This window comes from Lepidochelys kempii, chromosome 17, assembly GCF_965140285.1.
Source record: "Lepidochelys kempii isolate rLepKem1 chromosome 17, rLepKem1.hap1, whole genome shotgun sequence".
In the NCBI taxonomy this organism is placed as follows: Eukaryota; Metazoa; Chordata; order Testudines; family Cheloniidae; genus Lepidochelys; species Lepidochelys kempii.
In genome coordinates, this window is record NC_136396.1 from 14,428,638 (window position 1) to 14,441,027 (window position 12,390).

Here is a 12,390-nt window from a genome sequence, read left to right on the forward strand (position 1 = left end):
AGCCATTTTAACCTAGACATGAACATATTTCTAGGTTGTGTGGGTTTCATAACAATAACTGACCTATAATGTTTCCTTTTCATGGTGTCATTCTTCTCTAAAAACTAGTTGGGCCCATTTTTGGCCTGAGAGAAGCCATAACATAGGCCTTGGATATTTTGGGAATTTGCCCTAATTCCAGTATTTCGTGGACAGCCACTGATGGGATCTACATCAGTGCAACTTCAAGCGTAGACAAGAAAAGCTGCTATTTGCTCGAGGGTACCAGGGTTTCAAAGAAGGTTGAATGCCTCAGTCATGGGGTGCCCAAACCTGAGACACTTTGAAGGTCCCAGTTTTCAGAAAGCGCAAAGCACCCGCCTTCTGAAAAACGGGTGTATTAAGCTGAGGATCCAAAAAGGGAGGCACCCAAAACCACTACTTACTTTTGAAAAGCTCAGCATTCCTTAGCAGGCACTTGGCATTTGTGCAGTGTCTGGCCATTGATTGTTGGAATTGGGGGAAATTCCCAATGTAGACAGAGTCTCAGAAACGGACCCACAACCTAGTCTGTGTGGCAAGGGTTAAAACCACCTGCAGCTATCATATAAACCAACCATTTATACACAAATTGAGCAAAATAGTCCTTTCCTCTTAGCAGGCATAGGATTAGCCACACAAAGGAGCCCTAGAAATCCCATGAATACCCCCATTATCCTAAAGATGGAGCACAGAGCTATGCATTTCATGCCCACTGCCACCTGTGATTAGCTTTTTTACAGTTATTACAAAGTACTTTGATGGCGATGATTGTGTAAAGGCCTCAACAAGCCCTGCTAATGTGACCTGAGGACTTGACTCCTTTTCATTCCCTGGTTGCTCCAGCTATCACACTAATTTACTTTAGGCAAAAGGGGACAATAATAAAAAAATCTGCTCAAAGAAATCACTTAGCATAAAATGGGTTCAGTCTCTTAAAGAAACAAATGCAAGGATCATACATTCAAGTAAATTAGATATATGATCAAACAAAGCTAACAGTCATCTGAGCCTTGGACTCTCACAGGGCACTTCCAGTTTTAAAAGAATCAACCAAAGAAAAACACAGGAAGACACATAGAATGACAGAGCCAGTTGGCTTGCATGGAATTTTCCTTTGGCTGGTATATTACAGTGCAAATGTGAAACAAGAGGTCATTTTAGGAGTAAATGTATTTATTGTTTGCAAACAGTACTCCTGGAACTGGATCATATTGTACCATTGGCAATACGAAATATGCTGACACCAAGGGGGTGGCAGAAAGGAGCTGGAATGCATTGTAGAAAACTAAGATTCCAGTAGAGATAGCAACAGACAGGTCAACAGCTATTAGGTTTTGTGTGGGGTTTGGTTTTTTTTGCTTCCGATACAGATGATGTGCTGCCTGATCTTGGAGTCACACAGTTCAAGACTTCCTCCAGGGTGGTAAAAGTCTAATTTTTCACGTAGCTTCTCTTCTCTCGGTTGTTGCTGGCCTTCTTGAACTCAAGCTGGGAGTCCCAGTCAATTAAAATGCAGTCCTTCATAAATGAAGTATTCAGATGAATCTTAGTAACTCTGCAGCCTTCTCCCTCCAACAATCTCTTTTCTCCAGGCCTATGGTGCATCACCTTCAGTTTTCAGATCAGTCTTTGAGGTAAAAACCAATACTCTGAGTAGCATGCCAACTCCTTTTCCTATGATGTCCCTCTCCAAACTCAAATGAGAATGACAATTCACTCTTTACTATTTAATCTTCAAAATGGTCCACGTCTACCACACATGAATACATCTGCTCTTGCCAAAGCTAGCAAAAGATATATAGCCCACAGGAAGTAGTCATCTATAGTGCAAGTGCTGACAGAACTCTGCCTCTGAAGCAGTACAAAGAGCCTTAATATAATACACCACTTTCCTAATTTACAACCAGTTATCCACATCACACGTTAAGCTGGGTGTTGGTAGTGGTGTAATGCACTCTGTGTTCATTTTATCAAATCACCTATAGTTAATTGGGGAACTGTATTATTGCAACTCTGTAAGCAGGACATGTTCAATTACATTAAGTAACTATTTTTCTTCGGAGGCATTACTGTTCTGCCCAAGCAGTAAGCACTTGCTCTTGACATAACCGCCAATGGAATTAAATGTGGCACAAATATTTTAAGTATTTTCTATCTGGAAACTCAGATTAGCGAGTTACAAGCCCAGCGGCAGAACCCGAGTAGCCCTGGCTTTTGAAAGAAGTGATTATATACCTCTTCTGAGGAGGAACCAATAAAGACTCATTTGTGGTCCTACAGTGCTGTGTGATAGTGCAATTGTGTCAGTTTAATCACAAAGGCTTCAGGCTTTTGTTTAATTTACAATTACCTGGAAAGATCAGCCAAAATGAATTTGCAGACATAGCAGGGAATACTGGCTTCAAGCCACTACCATCCCACCCCCAAAAAACAAAACCAACCCATACCTTGGCTCCTGTTGTTCCCAGTCCCTAACTCCATCCCAGCCAGCTCAACTTCGCTCCTTGGCAATTTCACCCTGGAGTAAACGATGCTGATGACGGAAGGTGTGCGTATTGTAAACTGCTTAAACATAGTGCTTAACAAGTGCTTAAACATAAATATTGATGGTGCAGTTCTATCACGGATTCCTTGACAAATGTGGTCTTCTTTAGGGGAGTAAAATGCTTATAAAAGAGGTTGTGTAGCATGCTTCATTATCAGTAAGTGATGCAGCAGGTGGGCTGAGTTGCAGGAAAGAGATCTTTACTGGGCGTGCTGACATGCCTGTTTTTGGTGTGGAAGCTCTAGAATTTGAGAGAATTGGGTCCCAGCTTCAATTCCCAAGTCCCTAGTATCCCCTCCTGAAACATGACCTCTTTCTCCAGTTCCAGTCATCAGGCTACATAGCATAGTCAGCAGTCCCCCTTACCTGACTAGCTAATCCAGGCCACAATCTAGGGAGGCTCTGTTTATTCAGAAAAAGAAAAGGAGGACTTGTGGCACCTTAGAGACTAACCAATTTATTTGAGCATAAGCTTTCGTGAGCTACAGCTCACTTCATCAGAGGCATTCAGTGGAAAATACAGTGATGAGATTTATATACACACAGAACATGAAACAATGGGTGTTATCATACACACTGTAAGGAGAGTGATCACTTAAGATGAACTAATACCAGCAGGAGAGCCGGTGGGGAGGTGGGTGGGTGGGAGGAAAACCTTTTGTAGTGATAATCAAGGTGGGCCATTTCCAGCAGTTAACAAGAACGTCTGAGGAACAGTGGGGGGTGAGGAAATAAACATGGGGAAATAGTTTTACTTTGTGTAATGACCCATCCACTCCCAGTCTCTATTCAAGCCTAAGTTAATTGTATCCAGTTTGCAAATGAATTCCAATTCAGCAGTTTCTCGCTGGAGTCTGGATTTGAAGTTTTTTTGTTTTAAGATAGCGACCTTCATATCTGTAATTGCGTGACCAGAGAGATTGAAGTGTTCTCCGACTGGTTTATGAATGTTATAATTCTTGACATCTGATTTGTGTCCATTTATTCTTTTACGTAGAGACTGTCCAGTTTGACCAATGTACATGGCAGAGGGGCATTGCTGGCACATGATGGCATATATCACATTGGTAATTGTGCAGGTGAACAAGCCTCTGATAGTGTGGCTGATGTGATCAGGCCCTATGATGTTGTGCCCTGAATAGATATGTGGACACAGTTGGCAATAGGCTTTGTTGCTATTTTATGCCCCAGCCATTTCAAAGCAGAATGGGCAAGTCCAGGGAAAGCAATTTCTAAAGGAGTAACATAAAATATTTAAAGATTTATAGAACAACTGGCCCACTTATGGGCTCATTTAAGTTTTACAAAACATCTCAGGTTATGTCTTGCTATGTCAGCAAAAAGAGGCTGAGATTTAAATAAATAAAACCTAGTTGAATGCAATAACGTACAAGGAAAAATATGATGCTTCAAGTTACTACTGAAAGGAATATTGAGCTATAAGTGATCTCTGTACCAACGGCTCGGTTTGTCTATCCAGCTGAAAAGGCGACAGCTGTAATCTCGGGGCTGCTTGTTATTTAAATAAGCTGAAATTGTTTTCAGTGATGTGAAGAGCATCCACTAAAGATAATGACCCCATTTTGGATTGGCTCTTTATTTGTTTATTTTTAACAAGGAGACAGGTGGATGTACTAAACAGAAATGTAAACAGTGGATTTTTTCATCAAGTTCAGGAAATCACCAAAGTACCTAGTTATATGAAATATAAATTTGCAATACTCTATAATTTCCCCCCCTTGTGTTTAGGAGGGAAGATTTATTATAGTGATACCGTGAGTGCTGCTAGAGTTCAAAAGCCACACAGCCACAAATGGCCAGACCCTTAGCTGGAATAAATCACCAAGACCAGCTCAGACTCTGGCCCCTCGTCTTTGGCCAAGATTGGGTAAAGCATCTCAATTCAGGAAAGCACTTTAAGCATGTGATTAAGTGCTTTCCTGACAAGGGACAGACTTAATGGCTTTCCTGAATGACGACTATTGTTAGGATATTATTTCCTCCTGCTTCAATGTAACTAGGTATTTATAGAGGGCGTCAAAATGAAAGATTAAGGTCCCAGGTAGTTCAGATCTCGGTATTATGTCTGGGCCTTTCTCTGTGTGTACATGCACACATTAAGTTTGGCAACCCTCCTGGAGTCTCCAGGAATTAAAGATTATGACATATGATGAAACCTCCAGGAATACGTCCAACCAAAACTGGCGACCCTAGAGTGAATACGTACATGAACATACACTAGCTTTCACAGGAAAAGGACACAGTTAAAAATACTTGCATCTTTTCACTTTCAAGTCCTCCTTTCCCACAATTCTGACTTCCTGCTGTAAATCCCAGCATGCATTGTGTTGCTGATGTCAACCATGCATGATGTGATGAGAGAAGGAGCATGCATGTAGGGTAAGGCACACTGGCTTTTTGTTCAAAACTCAGCAGTTTTCTTTTTCTTTTTTTTTTTAATCTTCTCTTTTGTGGGTCAGAAAATAAGAAGAACAAAATGATTATTGTGGCACAAGAGTCTCAGTGATGATATATGATGATCGGGTATGGCATATCCTAGGTCATGGGTCCCAATTAAGTAGGTTAGGCTGAATCCTACAGGGGCATTCTGTCCCTGATCAGGCAAAGAACTTGAACACGTGCCTAACTTTAACCTTATAAGTAGAATCAATTACTTCAGTGGCACACGTGCCTAACTGATTAGCTGGATCAGGGTCATAATGAGTACCCCTATAAAGCATGTGGTGTATCTTTAAATTGTCTGAATATGTATTCTACAGGCCTCATCATGTACATTTTGAGATCATTTGCCAGATTCTGCTCTCAGATACCAGAGAGTTAATACAGAATACTTACTGCAATTACTCTACATTTACGCCATGTGACTTGGAGCAGAATTTGGCCCTTAGTTCCTGGGGAGAGGCAGTCAGATACACCAGCTTTTAAATATGAGTGTAAAGGAAGCAGTAATATAGCAGTTCTAATTAATGATGAGCTGGCAATGTTCTGTGTATCTAGGGTCATGTGGAGGCAGATGGACCATGTATGGTTCTATTTAGAATGTGCCATTCATGACAGCCTTCAATTGCTTCAACCTCTTGAATTTGTGCCTGGATTTTATTATCCTTTTCAGGAGTCTGCTGTTCTAGTTACTGTTCCCTGACCTTTCGCTCTGTGCCAACTGACCCTTCTGCATGGTGCACAACATAGGGCTTTGTTTTTTGACTCTCCATGTGCTAACCCAAGGAAAAGTTCAACATTAGGTGACAAATTACAGGTAATGTACAGAATAAAGGAACTCTTCTCCTGGCTCATGTCAGAATAGTTATTTTAACTCTGCTGATAGATCAGTCATGGGGTTATTAGAATACAAGTTTGTCCAGTGGCACATTCCCCTTCCAAATTAATTTTATTATTTTGTGTCAGTTTAGTTAAGGATGCATTGTAGCTAAGGACAGAAAAAGTCCCAGAATCACCATCTGGCTCCTCAATTTCAACCTGACTGGCAAATGCCAGAACTGACATAGGTTACTAAGGCTTTGTCTATGCTACACAATTAAGTTGACCTATGTTAAGTAGACTTACAGCCAGTGTAGCAATTAGTGAGGTTTTTCATGTCCACACTACCCTTCTTCTGCTGGTGGTTCACATCCTTACCAGGAGAGCTTCCACCAACCTAAGTGGGGCAGGTTGGAGGGCTGACAGCCTGGGCTGTCAGCACCGAGAAGCATGTTAAGTAATGCACTATCTATACAGACACTGCATCGCCCTAACTACATTGACCTGGGTGCTGTGCTTCTCGTGAAGGTGGAGTTGTTACGTTGGTATAGTGGGGGACTTACAGCGGCAGGAACTGCCTTCCGTTGACCTAACTCTGGCCTAAGTAATAAACAGAACCTGGCCTTAAAAACACAGGCTAGGTACTTAAAACAGTCATCTTGTGAGAGATTGGCCCACAAGACATGTGCCAAATTTAAAGGGAAACATTTCCACTCCCTTAAATACAACAAAAAGCACATAACAGCAATCAAACAGCCTATAAAGAACATGAAAAACAATAAATCCTCAATTGTAAAAACTTTGGGAAGGGGTGGGGGAAATAAACAAGGATGAAAGAAATGCCCAGTGGCAACCATTTTCAGTGTGACCTAGTGAGTTTTCTTCTTCAAACCAGTCAGATCAAGAGCTTCCCAGCGGCATCACCTAGGGATCTGTCATTCACACATCAAGCCTTGTTCAGTTTGCCTTGTCTCTCTCAGACATGCTGCCAGATGCAGAAATATCACAGCCTTCTTGCACAGTAGGAAAAAACAAAACAACCCACCCTCCCTCCCCACAACAGCGGCCCAGAAACCAAGGGCACTGACGAGCAGCGACCCTATAATGTCCACCAAAGGGCAATGTTATGAAGCGGACTGGAGATCTGATGCAGACAGAAGGGTAATTGGACAACCAGCTGCTGTTAAAACACAGTACTTGGTGGAGCTATCTAATCTGTTCTCCCCCTCTTTGAGATGATGGGAGCTGGGGCTTGTGCAGGGAATTAATAACCGTGCTGGGGGCTTGTCTATGCAACCTGGGAGAGATCCTCATTCTTCCCTCTTCTTTCATGCTCATCATTTGGCTTCTAGACTATTTACAATGTGCTAAGTGGAGGGGTTGCTTGTGTTTCAGAGGATTTAAAAAAATCAATTAGATCAATATTAACATACTGGTTTTACAGTATGCATTACATGCCAGAAATACCTCCCGTTATTCACAACACAGCTTTCAGTCTGACAATCTGAGGGGAAGGGTCGGATGTCAAACAAAGACAAATATTTTTTGTAAGGCACATAAGAGCAAGGAGCAGAGAGGGGCATGAAGCTGGAGAGGGAGAGAAACACACTGATTGCCATTCTTAGAAAAGAAATATTGCATCTCACTGAGTCCGCCTGTACAAATAACTTTAATTAATACTGGAAAGAAGAAGCAATCACCCTTTCAATAAGGAGTGCAATAATTAGTCAGTGGTGGCTACCTTTTAACTGTGGTTACTTGTGTCCTGTGCATTGCTTCAGTACTTAAAGTGAAAATTTATTAATGGATTCTGGAGGAGCTCTTTAGCAAAGCAGTCATTCAAATTGTTCAGTGCACAAGTTTGACACTTATGATCTGAAACATCTCCTTGGGACAAGGAGCTCTGATGAATTTGTGGCAGTTTTCTAGCTCATGATAGTAGAAGAACTTCTTAGCCACTCGAGACCACTGCTAAGAAGCTACATATGTGTCTCCTTTGCCATGGGTCTATTATAGAGAGCAGTGAAAAGTAGGCAGATGTTCTTACATTTTCACCAGTTTACAGAGCCTGCTGCACATCATGCAAGTAGACGTGTTAGCAAGAGAGTAACAGACAATCAGATGGCATCAAAGCCATACTTCATAGCACTATTTATTATCAACCTCTTTACTGGACACAGGACTGGCCTTAGGGAAAATAGCGCCCTGGGTGACAGGGTGGGTGTGGAGCTTTCTGCAGCTGGGAGAGGAGTCCAGAGACGAGTCTGGCACATCCCCGGGAGCAGCCTGTGCAGGGGAAGAAGAGGTCCTGTCCCTCCCCAGCCTGACTGGGACGAGCATCTGAAGCCTGACACACAGTAGGAGCCCCCAGCTGGGGCATCCCCAGCCCTGCCCCTCTCTGGCTCCTGGCCCAGCACTGGGGATGGTTAAAGGGGACTTGGGCTGGCCACGTGTGTGGCGGGGAGGGAATGACCACTGTCACCCACCCGAAAGGCTGGCCCTGACTGCACATTGTATAACACTTACCAGCCTGCCAAGTTCCATCCTGGAAGTGTGGTACCGAATAAGAAAACACAGAGGATGTTTACCATAAAACCCGCACTTTTAGCGCAGATTCTTCCCCAGTTACACCAAGTAGTATCTTACTTTGTGAGCAGTTCCACTGATTGCAGTGGGGATGCTTGTGGAGTAAGGTATTACTTAACATGAGTAAAGGTTTGCAGAATATACCCTGATTACAACCGCTTTTATTTTCATTTTTAAAGCAAGATTTTCTCTCTCATTTTTGGACGGAAGTATTATTAGCCACCACTATGCATGTGTTACCACTGGGGAAAGAATGATGTGTATGTAAACTAGAGCTGGGCTAATAATGCAAAGAAGTTCATTTGAATTAAAAAAACCCTAAATTGGCTTCAGTGTTATTCCTGACACATTCACCCAAACTGTTGTCCACAATCACATTAGTGGAAAGGGAAAGTATCAGAGACAATCAAGCAAATATATAGTTGCATACATAGTCACTGCACAAGTATTCAGTGGCCATTTTGAAAGCTATTTGTGAATTTTTGAATTATCTGGTTAGACACCCAAAATTATACTATGTGACAGATTATGAATAGCGAACACTTAAAACAATAGTTACAGTGGAGTACTTTGTGAACCACGCAGAGCCTGAAATATGTTCATATAAACCCTTCATTGAGTAATTTTAAATTACAAATGCGTAAAAAAAGAAATTTGTTGGTGGATCATTTGCCGATACAAAATGGGGCAGATTTAATAAATAAATTATTCACTACAAATAATGCACCCAGTTCTATCAGCTGAGAAAAGTGTGACACAGCTTTAGTTCACCTCCTTTTATCTGCTGAACACAGGTAGCCTAGGCTTAAATCTTGGATGCAGGTTGACTTTACAGCAATTCCACCAAGTAACAGCCTGAGAGGGGGAAATGCCAGTGATGCAGAGGTCACTGAAATCAATCAAAGTCTTTCCACTGACTTCAGTGGGCACTGAATCAGGTTGTAAATGGATGTGTCTGCTACGAATGTCTCTCTACCAGTTGGCAAACAAAACAAACCTCATATTTGTGCAGTAACTGTTGCCAAATTAGCTTGCTAATAAAATCAGAATTTCTGTAACTCCAGAAATCGTCTGAGAAATCCACGGAAACCAGAATCTCTTTTCTGGTCTTCCATCCATTCTGTAAAACTTACCAGTTTAATTTCAGTGCTTGGAGCTGTAGCTTGCCAAGGAGTAAAATCATATCCCTCCAAACAGAAGAGATTTAGAGATGGGAGATTCGGCCTGTAAAGTACAAATCCTGACCTGGAGCCAAACTCCAAAAGAACAAGGTGACGTTTGGATCTGGGGCTTTGCAATAAGCAATGTGTGCACCATTTTTCATTATTACCAAAGCAGATTTTCTTGTATGTGACACTTTATTTTCTCAATACAGTATTTGTCTTAGGTAAAAGATGCTGTATTACATGTCCCAGGTGTGCCAGGGGGTGGAGGGATGGGAGGGAGGGAGAACCATCGGCACTGTACACCTTTCTCAGTCGTCTTTATTTTGATTGGCTTAACAATGCCAACCAATTATCTTCTGATGTTGCACCATCTGCAGAAGTATCCTTTTCAGGGCAGTAAAGAAGAAATACATCGTCCCATTCACAGCAGCTAGATAGCGAAGCTGTGAGTAGTCGCACACATTTTCTTTTCATGGGCAACTGATTTCCTATCCCCACATACAAATGACATTCAGAGGTGCCCGCGTAGTTCTCAACCTGTTTGGCTCATCTCTGTTCGTAATGAGAAATGAAAATGGCACATGACTCTATTGTCTTGCCAGTCACTGTAGCGTGATGTGACTGGGGATGGCACAAATGAAACATTGTTTTATTATAATCTTTTAATTGAACTGCACACAGCAAACTGTTCATCATGGTGCTAACCACAAGTAACTAGCATTAGGCAGCCAATAACTGACTAATGAACATCCTCTTAATTAGGTTATTTCATGATGCTAATGTATAAGTTATAATCTCAAGCCTTTTGGGACCTGATCCAAAGCCCATTTAAGTCAATGTTTAAGCCTCACCATTTATTTGAATGAGCTTCTGATCAGGTCCTCACTGAGTAAAATGTGCTACTCTATTAAAACAAAATTTGTCTGTGTCTTATTGTGATCGCCAGGTAACATTTTTCAGCAGCCCTATTAATTTGATAAAAGATTTGCCTTGTATAGTTCCTAAACCTCAACAGTTATGACTTTAAGAGTCAGTTGGCATTTAACATATAATCAGTTGCTTATTAAATATAAATGAAATACATATTTGAGGCAGTTAACGGAGCGCATTTTCAGCACAGTGCATAAGAGTTCCTCTTTTGCAGTTCCCATTAGCCATTATGGGAACCAGGAGGCTTGAAACTAATTTATTTTTCCAGCACCAAGCTAAAATGTACCCCACATTGTTCCTTTCAGCATGCTTGCCATATTATTGGTACGTTTTGTTCTTTGCTGACAAAAACTGGGAGCACTAACAAACAGTGACCATGTCATTGAGCCTGTACTTTTCCTCACAAAAAAAAAATACTGTAGTTTGTTACAGTAGTGGTCAAGAACACTATTTTATAATTAAATAATCATTACAAACAACCACAACATAAACCCACGTCTACACACCTTAACAGTCATATTAAACAATAGTCCATGCAAGGTATAGCCACCGGCAGCATAGCAAAGCTCTCGCTCTCTCTCCCCCTCACACACACACACTTACTTATATTAGCTAGACAGTACCCCCTTACTCTCAGCACTCCCACATATGCGTACGCATCATGCCATAAAGGTTAACAGATTTGGGATATCTCAGATCCAAGAATATGGATCATGGAGAATGCCCTGCCAGAAACCTATTCAATATTATACCAAGGAGGATCAAGCTTGAGTCTCTCCATCGCCTGCAATGGAGCGGTGTCACTTGGAAAGAGTGGTGATATCTCCGATATATAGGTCCTGAACCATTTAGGTCTCTCTAAATCAAAATCAACATCTCAAACTCTTCAAATCCAGACACCAACAGCAATCAGTGCAGACCCCAGAGGGATTGGTGTTTTGTGCTTGGAGTGAGATATTCCGCTTAGTAAACATTTTGTACCAGCTTCAGTTTACAAGTGGACTGAAGGTGCGATCCATGCGGGGCACGCAGAGGTAGATTAGGGGTTTGTGGGGCCTTGGGCCAGAGCAAGTGGGGTGGGCCCCCCCCAACCAGCGCTCCTACAGGGGAAATGAGGTAGGGGCACAGGGTGCCCACTTTTCTGGGGGCCCCCCAATTGGCCAGAGCCCCTAGGCTTGGGCACCACTGGCTAATCCTCCACTGGGGGTATGCTTAGTAATCTAATCTCAAGGTGACAGAAAACACGGACAACGGTAACATGATCTGCTTCTGAGAGCAGTGAGCACAACCTCCTGGCCACATGCAGATGGGGAAAATAAAGATCGTCAGGTCACAGCTATAGTGCAATCGTATAAAACCAAACTAGGATCTAGCAGCACTCCTATTTCATGAATTTGGTCAACAGCAAATGACTCTCCCAATCAAAGAGTGATAACATCTCTGCCATACCCTCCTGCTGCTTTCCCCACTATGTTATTATCCTGTCACCTGGACTAAGTCTTAAACAGCTAGGCTTTTCCCATACATCAGCTTTAACAAGCTGTAGGCTGACCTGCTCAATCACACTGTCTGGGCATTAATGGCATTATTACAGCATATGAGGCTATTACTATAGCATACTGTAGTATTGTTAATAGAGGTAATTGATAAATGGGGAATTTTCTTTTAAATGTGATTTTTTTTTCATTTCAATTCAAAACGTTGATGGAAATTTTCATCTACATTTCAAAAAAAAAACGACCAGCTTTAATTTTTAATAAGAGCATAGTGCGTTTAAAAAAAAACACAACAGAAGACATTCTGCCTTCAGAGAAATTATATCCTTTACTTTATCACACATTCAAAATGATTATTAGTGGTTGT

The 12,390-nt window shown here is 41.8% G+C and overlaps 1 protein-coding gene across 10 annotated transcripts in view; it reads right to left on the minus strand.

The window, feature by feature from the left end:
* Positions 1–12,390, minus strand: part of AUTS2 (activator of transcription and developmental regulator AUTS2) — a 993,348-nt gene that overhangs the window by 370,277 nt on the left and 610,681 nt on the right. The gene's annotated exons all lie outside the window — the stretch shown is intronic.